Source organism: Cryptomeria japonica, chromosome 2, assembly GCF_030272615.1.
Source record: "Cryptomeria japonica chromosome 2, Sugi_1.0, whole genome shotgun sequence".
Lineage (NCBI taxonomy): Eukaryota > Viridiplantae > Streptophyta > Pinopsida > Cupressales > Cupressaceae > Cryptomeria > Cryptomeria japonica.
Window position 1 is genome coordinate 126,272,073 of NC_081406.1, and position 19,628 is coordinate 126,291,700.

Consider the following 19,628-nt stretch of genomic DNA (forward strand, 5'->3'; position numbering starts at 1 on the left):
TCTTACCTTCCCTTTTGTGTTTTCAAAGAAGGATAGTGTAAATTGTGTAAAATTTTAGTGAAAGGATTGAAGATTGGTGTAGGGTTTTATAGTCTTAGCATAAGGAGTTTGAGAATATTTCATTCTTCCATGTTGGAATTATCAATTCTTGTGTTGAACCCTAGATTCCCTCCCCCACCTGTCGGTACTTATTGAGAAGGCCCTAGTTTAATAGAATGGCTCCCTCAGGAAACCACTCGGGACAGACATAATATTTAAGGAGAAATTTTTATGATGACTTTCTGGACCAATTGAAACCATCAACAAATGATAAGTATCAGGGGATGAATCTTATTAAAGGGAAAACCCTAGGAGAAGGATTAGTTGATAAAGCATACATAATTTTAGATGCTAGGGTATCCATGACTGGGATAGACATGTTTAAGTTATGGTATGGATAGAGGAATTTCCAGTCTCCGTTCTTGAGTGCATGGCAGTATGACTTAGGAAAGATGGTGGTACCTAATTTATTCATGGATGTCGACCTTCTCAGGGTAGTTGAAGAGACATATGACCATGTTTCAAGAATGATAAGGGGGAATGACGGAGAAGTCTTGTTGACAATCCGAAGGGAGGAGTTCCAAAAAGTTTTTGATTTATATGAACCCTCTTCTACCCTAATTCAAGTAAATTTGAATGAAATAAAGGCTGAGTATCACAGAATAAAGGGTTTTGTCAGATCAAACCTTCTCCCATCCCACTTGGCAAAAGAAGGAGACACATCATATCATATTGGCCCAGGTTCAGTGGAACCTTTTCCAATTGGTGCTTTCACCAATTATTTACAGGCCACTTTATTTTCTCTGTGTCAGGTTTTAGGTTTTAACTCTTTCATAGTTATGCCACTGGATTACATGTATATGGCTATTCAGATTCAACATCTTGATTTTACAGTGGTTTTTGATTCCGCACCATATCTTGAAGATAAGATTCATGAGTGACTCTTGGATATTAAGAATAATGTATTAAGCACTAGCTTCTATTGGTACTCATTGCTGATGCATATGTTCTTATATAAGAACTCAGATTATTTTGAAGATACCATGAATCTTAGAAGGACAATTAATAATGTTGAGATACTAGTGCAACTATAGAGTATGGATATGTCATGGGATAGGTAGGAGGCTAGTTTTGTAATATTTGATAATGGTTTTGCTTCCAAATTAAGGCAATGGTTGAGAATAAATCTGCCAAGGATTCCTAAGCAGTTGCATGACTTTCTGAGACCAAAGGAGAGGCCACCAATCATGAAAAATTGAGCATAATTGGGGGGATATTATCCCTTATCTTGTCATCCCAATCATTAGAGTTTATGGTTTCCTGGGGGAACCTCATGTGTTACCTTTTAATGTCCCATTGATATTAGGATTTGCTGAAGTAATTTGGAAAATATGTTGCATTTAGGATAAGTATTTGAGAGGTAAGGGAAAGGGAGGTATCTTCCCTGATTACACTGTTATTCCATACTTTGCAATTACAAAAGGAGGGTATATGCATCTTGACAAACTCTTTGCACCGTATCACTTGGGAGTTGGTGTAGTTAGACAAAATGATCCATAGGGGTTCTATAATATTTTTCAGGCAAAGAATAAAAGGAGTTGCATTGCCTCATGAACAACATTTTCCTAAAGATATAATCAGAAATGATTTTGATTTCTCTACTCAAGATTGGAAGAAGCGGAAGTGGTTAGCTTTCAGAAAGCTATGGACAATTGTATAGAAAATGGATCCTAGTTATGATCCATTAAGAAGCTTCAATCCTTTCTATGCCAAAGTTGATTTTGTTATGAATAATTTTGATGAGTTAATTCTTTCTTTAAAAGAGAAGAAGACTAGGCTTGAGAAAATTCATGGCCGACAAAGTGAGAAGAAGAATATATAGTGGTCTACACCCATTTCATGTGCAGATGCATATATAATTTATCAAATGAGGATGAAACAACCTGACTCACCTCTTCCTCTACCTCACAGAATGAATGGGCTAGAAGAGACTAGACCTAGTTATGAGCCCCCTTCGAGGGGTGGTATTGTAATAAAAGAATAAGGGATGAGGAGAGTAGTGATGAGGATGGTGGTAGTGATAGTGGAATGTTGGTGAGGAGGAAAAGAAAGAAGATAATGAGGGTAGAGCCATCCCTAGAGGTACAAATTAGACCTTTGAGAGGAGTCGAGATCATTGATCTAGAAGACTTAGATAGAAGTCCTTCACCACCACATATTATTTCTTCACCTCCCACATAGTTTGAGGAATATGGAGGAGATTAGCAAATGGAAGAACAACAAGATGAAGACACCATTTAAATTACAAGTGTAGAAATGCAAATTGGTTTTCCTCCTGTGCTACCAACTCTAGGATTTGACATCACTCCTCTAGATATTCAGGGAAGAGCATTTAGGGATGCTAGAAATAAGGCATGTGACAAATTTCTTGAGGATGAAGCTTTTGTAAAAAGCCCGGATTTCCTTCAAATGATGTGGAAAGTGAAAATGGATGAATACAAGAAAAGAAGTGTCAAGATAATGGCCCAAAGGCTAGATAGGTCTGACCTAGAAAGTAAAGAAGAGGTCAAGACTAAAATGATGGAGGAATTCAAAACAATCACTGCAAATAAAGGTAGAAAGATTGTAAATCATGCTGGTATCTTAATTCTGTCAGAATGGGACATAGCTGATGTATTGGCATTTGATACAATTAGAAAATCAAAAGGCCAACAATACAACTCAGAAGATGAAGAAAGGTTGGCACTCAAAGGATCACATTTTATAGATGATCATGCAACCTTGGCAATATGGTCACTAGAGCAGGGGCCTAGGAGGCCTAATATAAATCCAAACCTTAAAGGAGGTCTCATTGTAAAGAGAGCCTCTAATACATCAAATGTTAAAGCTACAAAGTTAGTTGTTAATACAGCCAAATTGGCCCATGAAACTACGAAAAGAGAGGCTAAAGAGAAGCATGAGTTAATGAAGAAGTTTAAGAAACTTTTTAATGATTATAATGTAGTCTAACAGAAATATGTGAAGTTGTGGACTAAAGTTCATCTTCTTGAACAAAGACAACCATGAGCACCCTATTTAGCCCTTGCCATTGCACCAATCCCATCAACATCCAAGTCTCCACTAGTCTCACATATAGATGCATCAATTTAGTTTGACAATGAGATAGATACTGCAATAATAACGCTAGTACCTTATGTTGATGATGAACCTGAACCCACTAGATCTACTAATCCAACTAGAGCTTAAATTTTGGAAAGAATGGATGAGTTGGAGCAAAAGTTAAAGGAGTTAGAAGATCAATCTTCCAATAAGAAAAGGGAGATAGTCAGCTATGTGTTGACTCATTTAAATGAGAAAGTAGACAGTAGACTGAATAGTGTTCATTCTGTATATGTTTAATTGTTTAATGTTATTCAAAGTTTTGATAAAGATAAAGAGGTAGCAATCTATTTGTTCACAAAATGTTTAGAGAGGGGAAACGAGCTTAGGATAATGTCCATGGCATCAAAGAACCATGTTGAGAGGCCACCAACACTTCATCCAACTTACTTGTTGGTAAAATTAATGCAAGAAGCCCAAATGCTGCCAGATAATATAGAAAGGAAAATAAGAGAGTTGATGAGAACTTTCAGTGAAATGAATGAGACACTTCTACCTAGTATTGAGAATGAAAATGGGGAAATTAAAACTTTATAGTTACGGAAAGAAGAGGAAGAAAGAGTTATGAACACATAGGGGACATGGTTTGTGATGATTTGGATACTGCCATATTGGAGGACATCATGGATAAGATAATACACACAATATCATTTTTCAAAACTTTTGAAAGGGAGGGAAATCAAGTGGCAATTAAGTACATTCCTATAGGGTGAATGATGATGAGGTTATGATTTTCAGATGAACATCAAATGAGGAATATGCTAAATGGGGTAATACTTATTTGAAGAATGAATGAGGACATCAACTAGTTAGTTAGTTAACTATGTGATGTGGAAGTCTGGTAGATAGTTTTGGTTCTATGCAGCGGTCACTTTTTGGAAGTAAGTAGTAAGAAAGGTGGGCCATTCTCAAATCTTCATCGACAACAACAAAAGGGAAAATGGGTGCATAAAGTGTTATGATGAATTAGTTGCAGATATTTTGGTCTTGGTTGTGGTATTCCTTAAATGGAATCTTTTATAACTATATTGTTGGTAACCAGTCATTTTTGAATGACAGGTGTCTCCTCTATCCTGTAGCTTGTTTTGCTCCCTTATTTTTATAAAAGGGAATTCAAGGCCAAGAGACAGGATTCCAAAATTGTTCAATGTACGTAGTAATTTTTGAAAATTCTCAGTCATAAGGTTCCTATAGCAAATTTTAGTTGAAATTGAGGAATTGTAAGGATTTTGGGAAGAAATAGATAAGAGTCTTGTGTCTAGATTTCTTGCAGGTTCATGAAGGATTTATATGTAAATGGTCTATATGACAGAGATAGAAAATTGATTTAAAAGGAAATATAATTCTGATTTATTTCTCTCCTTTGTGCAATTACATCGTCTTTTGAATGAAATGTATTCAAAGATTTCTTTCATTCAGTGCACTGTTGTGGTGTATGTGTTTTCTATTCCTGCTTTGATCTAAGGGGTCAATTAAAGCTCCTGAGTAGAATTACAGAGTGATAGGACTTGTTCATGGATTTTATAAGTAGTCTAGATCAGGTTTGTAGATGGAAAACATTGTAAGGCAATGTTTTCTTAAAATCTGAATGCTATTAGATTAATTGTATTGTAATTCATTTAAATATGTTGAAATCAAGTGCCCAATGGAAGGAGGCACTGGTCATAGTTTGTCATTAGTCCTTACAATCTTTTCTATGCTCTATTCATCTATGTTTGTTGCATAATTGATTATCATCAAATAACACTTCATTTCATATGCACTGTTGTGTGTTTCATCCATCTCAAGCTCCAACTAGGTTCAAGATCACTGAAAGACTAGCCATCCTTGAGAATTCTCCTCGTTGGTGAGCCTATATCTTAGATTATTGCTTAATTTTGGTGAAGGTATAAGTATGACACAAAGATTACAACTTCATCAAAGGATCACCCTCCTAGGTTTTGTAGAGCCCAAAGTGTAGAAGGATTAGCAGAAATCCTTGTCATATGTTGGTCCAAGTTCTTGGAGATTTTGAATAGTTGGAGTTCACTTCTCCTCTGATAAATTTGAAGAATTAACTTGGTTTTTGCCTCCTCGCATTGTAAACCCCATTCTGGGGCACCAGAAATGTGACCGACAACTTCCTCAAGTATGGATATTTGAATTTCACCACTGGTCGTCAATTTTCTGAGATCAACGATGCATGTTTAAACTTGTGTAAAGCCCATTTCTGCCATAATTATTCACACAAATCTCATTTATGAAGAAAAGGCTAGCAAGTTTGAGTTTTGAACAACTTCAATTTCTTTAATTACAAATTGTTGAAAGGGTCTTGTGTCGAGCCAAGAAATCAAGTAGCGAAAGTGTCCAACAACCATAAGGGTCAGAAAACACAAGCAAAATTTAGTAAGTTCTATTGCCCATTTCTTTAGTTTCTTTGAAGAGCCTAGTAAAGGAATCAAGTATAGCCCTAGTTGAATTATTGTCAAGTTCTAGGATAGTCTTAAGTCAATTTGTAAAATGTCCACCCCTTAGGAAACCTCACACTTTGTAGAACCCAAAAATAAGAAACAAAAGAAGGATAGAAGCCTTCATGATGACCTTATTGCTCAATTACCTAGGTCATCTTATAGACCCTAAAACAAGAGCTAGTGTCTTAAAGTTTGTTGATAAGCAATTTGACTATAAGGAAAGCTATTTTAAAATCAAGGGGCACCATATCTTTAAATGTTTCTATATGAAGTTAGAGTCTGCAATTTCTTATTACAATCCATGAATATGAGGATTGGCTAGGTTAGTTGTTCTTAATGTTTTTCTCAATGTAGACCTAATTAAGACCTTAACAAAATGTTACAATTTTGAAGGTCGATACATCAGATCCATAAATGGATATAGTACTAGAGGTATTTGGCCTAGAAGACTATGGAGATTGTGCTATAGAGATTAATTTGGAAAACCTAAAGGCTGAATATGATGCTACAAAAGGGCTTTTCAGAAGAAAATGGTTTCCTATTAATAGACCAAGGTACATAAATAACTTGTAGCAGTTTGGTAGAAACGAGAAGCCCCCATATAAAGTGGATTTTTTCTATAGATATTTTGAATTGACTTATTATGCAATTTATAAATTATTGGGGTATAGTGGGAACCCTATGATGCCCAAGGAGTTAATGTTGCTTGCTTTTGATGTGCAAAGTGAAATTGATTACAAATTTTATGACCACCCCCAATTTGTTGTAGATGCACTGCATGAGTCATTGGTGAAAATACAACAATGTGGTTCAAAATTAAATTTCAAATGATATTCATTTCTAATGCATATGATATTACTTTAGGGACAGAAATATTATGTGTGGAGCCCTTTTCTTAATATAAGGATTGTTTAGAGGGGTGTTAAAGTGCCAATCCAACTATGGACTGCTATTTGGGATAGTGGATACTAGCATTCACAAGATCTTGTGTTCGAGTAGTATTTTGTTAGAAGAATGTATGTTTCATGTGGCATAGAGGTTCCTTGATTATCAAAGCAAGTGATGAATTTACTAAGACCAAAAGGGAAGGAAAAGGAACTCAAAGTGAGTATTGACCATAATTGGGCCTAGTATTTGGATGAGAAATGTACATACATCAGGGTGTATGGATTCAAGGGAATGCCACATATTTTACCATTTATAATTTCAAATAGATTATCTGCTTTGGAGATTGTGTGGCAAATGTATGAAGCCTCAACTCTTTTTAGGACTAGTAAAAAAGGATCTTTTTTCCCATGTGTCTCACAATTGGTGATTTTAAAATTAATTCAAATAAAGGTTTTTGAACAAGTTGTTAAGTTGCTTATGTCTTTTCATTTGCCACTAGCATTGACAACCAGGGAATTTGACCCAAAAGGGTATTATACTTCTACTAAAATGGCAATGACATTGGGGAAGGTCCAACATGAATCTGAACTAAAAGAGGAATTAATGAGGAATTGTAGTTCTTATGAAGAGGTGCAAGAAAGAAAATCAATGTACTTCAAAGTACAAAATATTTAAAGTGGGAAAATGTTTGAGGACCCTTCTTATGAAGGACTTTTTCCAGATGAGTCTAAGAGGGTAGTAAGGATGGAGAAGATTATTTAGAATGCCCTTGTTCTTTTAATCAACTTATCCATTCCTCCACCCCCATCTCCAATTCTATCAACCTTTGCAATGGGAGGACTAGTTGAGGTTTCCCCTTTAGCCAGAATGTCTCCAGCACAATCTTCATGTGCTGATTTATCTCAAGAGGGTGAAGATATAAGAAAACAACAAGAAGAGGTGGAAGTGACCCAAGAAGTAAGGTTGCAACCTTACATTGAACCCGATGAGAATAATGATGATTTAATTCAAATAAGTAACCATCTAATAGAGGATGTGAGAATAAAAGCATCAAAATATTTTCTATATGATGATAAATTTATTCACTCTCAAGAATTTAGATTATTTATGTATAAGTGTAAAAGAAGAGAGATTGGCATGGGACTGAAAGAAATCCCTAATAAGAAACGAGAGGAATTTAACAAGAAGTTCTATGCAGAGCTCAAGGAAGAATTTGATCAAATGACACTTGAAAAGGGGAGGAAATTTCTTAAGGAAGTTGAATGTTTGATTATTCCTGGGATGGATTTATCCTCCAGTATTGTTTTTGATAATCTGAGAAGAGATTAGAAATTTGAATGCAATCTCATAGATGAAGGATATGATAAGCTCTATTTTGGTTTAGAGTTTATACCTTTTGATAAGACTTTCCATGGGGTGCATGTATTTTGAGGGACAAAGACCAAAGCTGTTTAGTGATATGGATGAAATAATGGGACACTTTATCGTTTACGAGCTTAAGGATGTCCCTGCTAGTGATGTAGTTGAATTAAATGTGAACACTGCCCTATTTACTCAGGCCAAGATTGAGGAATTGAATGTTGCACAAATTACTCAAGAAAACATTCAATTAAGAGAAGCACGAAGAGCTTCAAAAGGAAAAGGCCCATTGTTGGAGGATGAGAACACCATTTCCAAGTTATAGACCAACCTCATATGTGAAAGAAATAAAAGAGAAGAGGCTAAGAAGCAAGTGTTAAAGTTGCAACAGGAGGTAATGTATTTGAGGAAAGATCTCAGAATGAATAAGTTCACATGGGCCCAAAGTTATGTCAAGAGAAGGTTTGAATAGGTATTTCCCTATCTACAGATTTCATGGATAAGATATCAGGAGTTATTCCATATTATGCAGAGACAATGGGTAGTAGAGATCTAGTTAAATCTTACCATGCGCCATTTATTTCTAAAGCAACAACTAATCTACTATATCTATGAGTTTATTGAGTCTGTTGGTGGTCAAAATGATCAAGTATGGACAAATATGTCAAATGAATTAAAGCCCACATTATCTGAGGCTGGTAAATTGCTAAGTAATCACCACAGATTTCATGGATGTATTGCACAAGCTCTGAAAAGATTTGCTAAATTACAAGGCACTCTCCTCCCTTCATTCATTAAAGAAGACAAAGAACTTAGGACATTGTTGGCATTCTACACTCTTATGAGAATGGTTTATGAGAATGGTTGTGTTGTCATTGATGGAAAACTAATTGACAAACTGATAGGCAACTGACTGGCATTCATCATTATTAAGATTTCTACATACACTAGAAAGCACCGACACCAATAGACACTTTCACTGGCATTCAGATTACATTGGCAATAGTATACCAGCACTCAAGCCAACTTGGTATATTATAAAAGACTCATATATGTATGAAGTCTTGTAGGTCATTTTGGTGTGTGATATGTGTGATGAAAGAGGAATGATATGATGTGAAATTGATAGAAGAATTTTGTATAAGGACAACAAGGTTTTGGTTATAGATTGAGCTTAAACCGGTACTGAACCTGGCATAGTTGATGCTAATTTGAGAAGTACATTGTATTGGATTTAATTATCCATTTTGTAAGTCAATGAGACTTCTATTTTGTAGTTGAGCAGTAAGCTCTAGGTTGTTGGCCTTCCTGCATGTGCAAGCCCCTCATGTAAGTAATATTTATTCATTGGCCAGTGAGTGAATATTGTGGGTCACAAATCCCACAGAGGTTTTTCCCACATCGGGTTTCCTCGTTAAATATCTTGTGTTATGGTGTGTTCTCTATGTTGTCTCTGTTATTCTTATTTGCTGCTTTAATTCTTATTTATATAGACTCTATTTTGGGATGCCAAGTTTTAAATAAGTATAAATATTTTATTAATCGGTTAGACACTGATTCACCCCCCTCTTAGTGTCTTTGGGACTGTCATTGATTCTAACAATTGGTATCAAATCTTGGTCCTCTATTTGAAAAATCCTAATGGCTTGAGGAAGATTCTAACACCGATACAGATGGAGAACATAAGAAAATAGTTGGAAGGAGCTCTTGAATATTTTGATGCAGAGAAATTGAAGAATATCAAACTTGAAGATGATCTGAGGATTGCACAGGAATTCATTAAAGGACTTCAAGAGAACTTTGCTATATCACAAAATAAAAGAAAATAAATTCATGAGAAGATGCAAAAAGATGATGATGAAAAAGAAACTCTTAGAAAAATTGCAAACAAGTTGAGACAAGAAAACAATAATATGAAGAATGAAATGCAAGATATGACTATGAGGTTATGTAAAGATATTGAATACAGGAAGAAGAATGAAGAAGACTTGACTAGGAGACTTAATGATGCTGGAAATGAAAATCTGAGACTTAGTCATGAAACTGATATACTGAAGACATATCTGATTCACATGCAACATGATAAAACTAAGCTTATGAGACAAATGGGAATTCTAGAAAATGAGTTGGCTACTGCAAATAAACACAAAGACAAATTCAAGAAAAGTTCAGAGGAGCTTGATGACATGCTGAAGAGTCAGAAGCCTAATGGAGATACTATTGGACTTGGATTTGAGATTGGAGAAAGTTTCAGTACTTCAAATAATCATGATCATAGTAAACCGGTAAGATAACCTAATGCTTATAAGTTTAATGGGAAATGCTTTAACTGTAACCAGTATGGTCATAGAGAAAATCAGTGTAGACTTAGAAATAATCAGAATATTAATGCACCCATTGGTCATAATTCAGAAAATTGTAGAATGAATGTGGAATGCTATGTTTGTGGAAGATTTGGGCACTTATCTAATCAATACAGAACACAAACCGGTGTAGGATATGGAAAGGCTATTCAGAGGAATAATGTAACTTGTTATGCTTGTAACAAGATTGGACATATTGCAAAATTTTGTAGAAGCAAGATTTCATTGGCTAACAATAAAGGACCCAGTTTATAAGGCAAAGTAAAGGTAGATGAAGTAAAGCAAGAATCTTCAAAACAATGGATTAAGAAGAGAGATTAGAATAATAGATCTCTTAGAGTAAATGATATTAAGGATGCAAATGTGAGATTTGTAAGTATGGTGCTAAGATACAGGCCACTCATGCAAATAGGCTAAATTATGTTTCTAGTCTTTGTATACATAGTGCTTATGAGATGGTAAACAACAATGCAATGATTGATGTTTGTGAATGGTTGAAAGATGAGCTTATTGATAACTTGAAAAAGATTAAAGGAGACAAGAAAGGCACATTCCATTTTGGAAATTTGTTGGTATGTTTGGTGTTTTACTTTGTTAAGGAAATACTCGGTATTGGTCACAAGGACTTTGCATATGACATCCTGGTAGGTAAGCAAATTCTGGAAGCTTTCACTAGCGTGGGATCAGACTATGAGAATAACATTTCTGAGCATTTCAATAATTTCAAAGCTAAGATGAGAGCTAGAGAATGTTGGTATTTTGGATATGTTGATATGGTTTTGTCATTGATGTCAACACTTATCAGCACTTGGAGATCTGTGGTTATGTTCATTGGCATGATCAGTGACTTATGCAGAGTCACCGGTATCTGGTTCACCAACAGGATTATATTATTCACCAACACTGAGGATGATCTGTTATCATCTGGAGATTACTTGGTTATGTCGAAGACATTGTTTGGACACTTGGTTTTGGTGATTTATTTATTGATCTAATCGAGTTTGCATATTTGTTGTTACCAACAAATAGGTCGAGGATATGCACCAGCAAGATTATCTATTCCAGATCAGCACGACACATCATGAAGGTGATTTATTATTATTGTAAATGCATTGAGCCAATATCGTGCATCACATATTGATTTATTTATAATTGATTTTATTTTAATATCTTTTAGTGAGTTGGCCTACATTTGGTCTTAAGTTCTGGTATATATGTAAGATCTCATTTATAAGATTATGAGAAAGTGAGTGAAAAGGATTGTAATAAGGTATATGTGGATATAAGAAGTGCTATACAAGCAGCCATAATTCAAGATTGAAGGAAGGTTTGTAGAAGGCATATCAGAGCTTCACCGGTACTGAATCTAGCATATGAAGATGCTATTTTGAGCAGTACATTATCATTGGATTTAACCATCCAATTGTAGTTAGTGTGACTCCCATTTTGTGATTGAGCAGTGAGCTCTAGGCAGTTGACCTTTTTGCATGTTCAGACCCCATTTGTACACACATACTATATGTAGTAGTATCATCTAATTGTGGGTAAGGTTTCCCACCATGGTTTTTCCCCTTACAGGGTTTCCATGTACAAATAACTGTGTTATGTGTTGTGTATGTTATTTGTCTTTCTATTTCATGCATTAAACTTTACCGGTACTGCAATTAACTATTAAACTGTCTACCAACATTAAAGTTTGGTTTACCGACATTAAGCATTAAGTTTGGTTAAGTTAGTTTTGAAATACATTTATTGGTCAACTGATTCACCCCCCCCCCCCTATCAGTTGCCTCTAGGACGTAACAATTGGTATCAGAGCATAGTCCTATTTTTGCGGAAGTTTAACAGCTTGAGGAGATCCAATGTCTACTAACTATTTTAGGAAGGATAGTCTCAAGCTTGATGGAACCAACTATGGCATATGGAAGATCAAGATGGAAACTCATTTGAATTGCATTGGAAAGGACATATGGGATGTTACAAAGAATGGTTATATTGTTCCTACTCAAGGTCAACCTAATCCACCAACCTTGGCTAAAGATGAGGAAAATAATTGCAAAGCAAAAGAAGCACTTTTGAGTGCATTGTCAGACCAGTAAATCATGGGATTATCAGATAGATCTACTGCTAAATCTATTTGGGATAAATTGGAAACATTGAATGAAGGTGATACCATAGTCACAATTGCAAAATTGGAATGCTTTTGAGTCAGGTATGAAAATCTGAAAAATGGAAGAAGATGAAAGGATTTCTGCTTTTATGGAAAGAGTTAATGAAATTGTTTTGGGTATACAATGTTGTGGAGGAACCTTAAGTGAAGATGAAATTGTTTCTAAAGTTTTAAGAGCTTTTCCACTAGCATATAAAATGAAAGTAACTTCTATCAATGAATTGAGAACAATGCCTAATGCATCAGTATCTAGAGACACTTTGGTTGGAAAACTTTTAGCTTTTGAACTTGAGGAATTTGGTCATGTTGCTACTATTAGGACATATTTACCTTTCAAAGCATCATCATCATCTGAGAAATCTGATTGGAAAGCCTTTTATGCAAGAGAACTTGAAGAAATTAGAAAGGAGAATGATGAACTGGAAGAGCTTGAAGCACGATTTGAAAGGAAAATGCCTAAAGGTCCAATTGGAAGTAAGTATGAAGGTAAAGCACCATTTAAATGTTTTAACTACAATAAGATTGGTCATATGGCTTTTAGGTGTCCTGATAGACATTCAAGACTGAAAGAAGAAGCTAAAAGGACATATAAGCCTAACCCTAAATATCAAAGGTACATATTTAAGAAGAATAGAGACAAATCATGTTACTATGTTGATGAAGGAGTCACTGATAATTCTGATGAGGAACTGATAGACAATGGATGGGATTTTGTTTCTATAACAAAAGATCAACTGGAACCTACTATTCAACTGGTAGAGCAGGCCCTGGCAGCTAAAATTGAAGATAAAGATGAATGGATTATTGATTCTGGATGCTCACATCATATGACTGGTGATAAGAGTAAATTCTTAACCTTTCAGAAATATAATGGAGGTCTAGTAATATTTGGTGATGACAAAGCTTGTTTGATCAGAGGAAAAGGCACTATATCTTTTGATGGTAAGAATAATACTGATAATGTTTACTTTGTTGAAGGTTTGAAGCATAATCTTTTGAGTGTTTGTCAATTAGTTGAAAAGGGATTTCAGTTACAATTCAAGAATGGTAAATGCAAAATCATCAACATAATTGGTTTAGAAATTGCAACTGGTAATCAGACTAGAGGCAATATCATTCATTTAAATAACAATGAAAAGACATGCTTGATTGCACATATTGATGAAAGTTGGTTATGGCATAAGAGACTATGTCATGTAAATTTTGATTGCATTGTGAAGATTAGTACAATTAAGGCTGTAATAGATTTACCTAAGATTGTTAAGCCTCACAATCTGATATGTAAGGAATGTTAATTTGGAAAGCAAGTTAGAACATATGTTAATTTGGAAAGCAAGTTAGAACATCTTTTAAGAGTATACTAGAAAAATGTAATAATGTTCTTGACTTAATTCATACTGATTTATGTGTTCCAGCAAGAACTAGAAGTTTGCAAGGAGATAGATATTTTATGCTAATCATTGATGACTACTCTAGAATGTGTTGGGTTACTTTTCTTAGGGAGAAATCAGAAGCTTTTGGGAAATTAAAACTATTCAAGGTCATGGTAGAGAATGAAACCGGTAAGAAAATCAAATGTCTGATATCAGATCAAGGAGGTGAATTCACATCTAAGGAATTTAATACATTCTATGAAGTGAATGGAATTAAAACAATTATCAGCACCTCAGACACCCCAGCAGAATGGAGTTGTGGAAAGAAAGAACAAAATTATTTTGGATGCAGCTAGAAGCATGATATCAGAAGCCAACATGCCTCATGTATATTGGAGAAAAGTAGTGAATACAACTGTTTATACATTCAACAGAGTTCACATCAAAGGTGAAATCGGTAAGACCCCTCAGGAACTATGGTTTGGTATTACTCCTACTCTTAAATATTTTAGAATATTTGGAAGTAAATGCTATATTAGAAGAGATGAGTATATTGGCAAATTTGATCCTAGAAGTGATGAAGGAATATTTCTTGGTTATTCATCTAAGAGTAAGGCATATAAATGTTTTAATAAGAGATTGTAGAAAATCATTGAAAGTGCAAATGTGAAGATTGATGAACAGTTTAGAAGGTCTATAGACTCTGAACCAACAATTGAGATAATCACAAATGAACCTACTCTGAGCACACCGGTACAGAATGTTGATACAGTCAAACCGACATCATCTGAGAATTCCACATTAACTAGAGGAAGACTGGGAAATGAAGAGGTGTGCCTTATTTCTCAAATTGAACCAACATCTATTAATGAGGCATGTGAAGATAAACATTGGATTAAAGCTATGGAAGATGGATTGGAACAAATTGAAAATAATAACACATGGACATTAGTTCCCCAACCTAGAGACAAAAATGTAATTGGAACTAAATGGGTATTCAGAAATAAACTTAATGAAGATGGTAAGGTAATCATAAATAAAGCAAGATTAGTGTGTAAGGGATATTCATAGAAAGAAGGAATTGATTACAATGAAACCTTTGCACCGATAGCTAGAATTGAGGTAATCAGATTATTCTTAGCTTTTGCAGCACATAAGAACTATAAAGTATATCAAATGGATGTTAAATGTGCATTTCTGAATGGTGATCTAGAAGAAGAAGTTTACATTGAACAACCTGATGGATTTTCTTTTAGATGACAAAGATATGGTTTGCAGGTTAAGGAAATCTTTATATGGATTGAAGCAAGCTCCTAGAGCTTGGTATGCTAGATTGGACAAATATCTTTTGAAGATTGGTTTTACTAAAGGTAATGCTGACAACAATCTATATTACACAGTGACTAATGATGACATCTTGGTTATTGAAGTTTTTGTTGATGATATAATCTTTGGAGGAGAAGATGGATTGTGTAAAGACTTTTCTAATAAGATGCAGGAAGAATTTGAAATGTCTATGATTGGGGAGATAAAATTCTTTTTAGGATTGTAGATCTCACAGACTGATAAAGGTATATTCATAAATCAATCAAAGTACTTGAAGGAATTACTAAAGAAATTAGGCATGGAAAACTCTAAACCGGTAAGCACACCTATGAATAAAACTGATAAACTATCATTGAAGGATGAATCAACTCCTGTTAATCCAACTAGGTACAAATCTATGATAGGAGGTTTACTGTATTTGACACAAACAAGACCTAATATTATGAATGCAGTATGTGTTGTTTCAAGATTTCAGAGTAATTCTAAAGAAAATCATGAATCAATAGTGAAAAGGATTTTCCGGTATCTACAAGGCAAAACAAATCTTGGCTTATGGTATCCTAGAGATAAAAACTTCGATTTATGTGCATACACAGATGCAAATGGGGCAGGAGATGTAGATGATAGAAAAAGCACCACCGACAGAGCTTTTTTTCTTGGCAGCAGATTAATCTCTTGGTTGAGCAAGAAACAAAGTTGTACATCTTTATCAACAGTAAAATCAGAATATGTTGTAGCAGCAACTAATTGTACATAGGTATTATGGATTAAACAAATGTTGAAGGACATAAAGGTGAAATGCAAGGAACCCATAATCATTTACCGTCATAATATGGCAACAATTGATATATCAAAGAATCCAGTATATCACTCTAAAACTAAACATGTTTCTATCAAATTCAATTTTTTGAAAGAAAATGTTGAAGCAAAAGAAGTGAAATTGGTTTATGTGAATACTAAAGAGTAGATTGCGGATATCTTTACCAAACCTTTGCCTAAGGAAACTTTTGAATATCGAAGAGAGAAGCTTGGAGTTATACCCTCATCAATAGAGACTTAGACAGTTGATGATTGTCATCAACTAGCAGAATTAACAGAGAAATCTTTTTTCCAGCTTTGATGAGGAGAGCTACTTATTAGGGGGAGTAGTTGGATAAATTGATAAGTTGATATTTTGTGATAAGTTCTTTGAACTAATTGTATTTGGTTTTGTATTGCTTTGGCATTTGATGTCAAAGGGGGAGAGATATATATGAAAAAACACTTTATCTTTTGGGAGAGATTGTTACTCTTTGTATCTGTATTTTGATGATCTCCTTTTGAGATTGTTGGTTTTTGGCATTTTTGTTTTGGCACTTTGATGGTTTTTTCCATCTTGTTTTGCCATCAATTCCAAAGGGGGAGATTGTTGGTATTTTGGATATGTTGATATGGTTTTGTCATTTATGTCAACACTTGTCAATATTTATCAGCACTTCGAGATCTTTGGTTATGTTCACCGGTATGATCAATGACTTATGCACAGTCACCAGTATCTGGTTCACCGGTGGGATTATGTTGTTCACCGGCATTGAGGATGATTTGTTATCATCTGGAGATTACTTGGTTATGTCGAAGACATCATTTGGACACTTGTTTTTGGTGATTTAATTTTTGATCTAATTGGGTTTGCATATTTGTTGTTACCGGCAATTAGGTCCAGGATATGCACCGGTAAGCTTATCTATTCCAAATCAGCACAACACGTCATGAAGATGATTTATTATTATTATAAATGCATTGAGACAACATCATGCATCGCATATTGATTCATTTTTAATTGATTTTATTGTAATATCTTTTAGTGAGCCAACCTACATTTGGTCTTAGGTTCTGGTATATATGTAAGATCTCATTTATGAGATTATGGGGAAGTGTGTGACAAGGATTGTAATAAGGTATATGTGAATATAAGAAGAGCTATACATGCAGACATCATTCAAGATTGAAGGAAGGTTTGAAGAAGGAATATCAGAGCTTAACTAGTACTAAATCTAGCATATGAAGATGCTATTTTGAGCAGTACATTATCATTGGAGTTAACCATCCAATTGTAGTCAGTGTGACTCCCATTTTTTGATTGAGCAGTGAGCTCTAGGCAGATGGTCTTTCTACATGCAGACCCCATTTATACACACATAATATCTATAGTAGTATCATCTAATTGTGGGTAAGGTTTCCCACCGTGGCTTTTCCCCTTATAGGGTTTCCACGTACAAATAACTATGTTATGTGTTGTGTATGTTATTTGTCTTTCTGTTTCATGCATTAAAGTTTACTGGTACTACAATTAACTATTAAACTATCTACCGGCATTAAAGTTTGGTTTACCAACATTAAGCATTAAGTTTGGTTAAGTTAGTTTTGATTTATATTTATTGGTCAACTTATTCACCCCCCCCTCTCAGTTGCCTCCGGGACATAACAGAGAAAGGTTACCATAGAGTATAGTAGATAAATATGACAAAGAAATTTGTTTTGTTATCAAAAGAGATGAGACATGGATGGAGGAAGAACTCCCTAGGACTATTTGGGTCACCGAGATGAGATATGAAGTACATCTTACTATTCTAGACACATATGCTAAAGCTTTATTGGATGCACTAAGAGAACCATATAAAAAATTCTTTAGTACTGCTGAGACCATTGAGAGTGATGTAAATCTATTGAAGAAAAGAAAGAAGAGAGAAAAATACATAAGATATGCTTCTAATAAGTTAAGTGATTTAAATGAAAATGTCATGAACTTAAGCAGTATAACAACCAGTGAGCTTGAAGGATTACAACCGGAAGAACATGTGTCACCGGTTAGGAAATCTTTTGGAATTGACAATGATAAGGCAACAAAATTTAAAAGAGTTGAAAGGAGGAAGAGAAAACCTTCACTGGTACCCTCTCCTTTACCTAGGAGAACAAGGACCTTAAGAAAGAAACATCAGGCAGTAAGGGAACCACCCAAGAAGCTAACACCAAAGAAGAAACAACAACCAGTTACCCCTTCTTTGAATGATTTGTTGAATGAAATAACTGAAGATGGCAATTTGACTAATGTGCATAAATTGTATAATAAATTTAATGAATCTGACAGGTAGAGTATTGAGGAAAGCATTATTTTACACTTGGACATATATAAGAAGGTTCTGATTGAAGTTGTGGATGATTTACGCAGTAATGGAGCTGGATAAGAAACTGAAAATTGAAAAACTTCTAGCTTTACATCCTGTTAATTCAAGAGAAGAAATATATGAGTTGATATATGAAGCAAGTTGGTCTGTTTTTGCTAGTGGGCACTAGCAAGTGAGCTTGATGGCAGGAAGAGTGAAAGAGATTGTTGATGAGACTGCTGATCAGTGGGATATATTCTTTGTGGAGAAAGAAAAACAAGAGGAAATAAATAAGAAGAAAGTAGAAAAGACATTCAAAGTATATCAAAAGGATAAAGGGAAAGGTAAGGTAGGTGGTGTACCTCCTATCAAGATAGCTGATAACATCCCTCCACCGGTACAGGACACCCCTCCTCTAACCTCTACTTCACCAGTCCATGAAGTTGATCCTCTGGTCACAGGTATAGAAGGCATGATTGATGATACAAATCCTGAATTAGAGACTATTTACAATGGATGTAGATGCAAAAAATGTAAATATAGTGATGGATATTGAGACTGCAGAGGTACAAGTGGCTATAGTACAGGAAATTCATAAGGAAAGCAATGAAACTAAGCCATCGATAATAACTGTTGATACTCAAGAAACTAAGCAACCGACACACATAGAGAAATCGACACTTGGAAAACAACCTAAGGTAGAAGTTCATGTTGAGACCTCTCAACCAATAGTTATACATACTAAGAAACCATCTACAACAAAAATTCAAACTCAGACAGATCAACTGGAAGGTGATCAGAAGGATATAATAAAGGTAATTGGTTTGACATCTATGGCACCAGGAACATCTACAGGTGAATTTAGACCGACCAATATTACTAAAGTTTTGCTGCATTATATTAAAAGGATAACATATTGTAATGCATTGGCATATAAGGCAATTGACAACACTCTACCCATTTTAAAAATGATTGCATCTAACTGTTTGGTAGACCATGTCAAAGATTCTTTAGGTAAATTGGACACATTGTCCAAATATATTGCTTATAATGTTATAACAATAGAAAAGGTCAATGTGCTGGCAAATGGACACTCCAATGAGAAATTGTAGGTGATTGAAGGTATTATCATTGATGGGAACCTTACAATCATGTGATACCGGCAAGTAGACATAGGCATCGACACCGGCGACTCAACACTGACACACAGAATGCCGACACCGAAAAGAAAGAATACCAACACCCTGGCCGATAGCAATTTTGTATCAATGTATTTTATAATTAATTGTAAAATCTTTTGTAAGCCAACATGGCAGATTGTAATATGACTCATATATGTATGAGATCATTGCAGATAA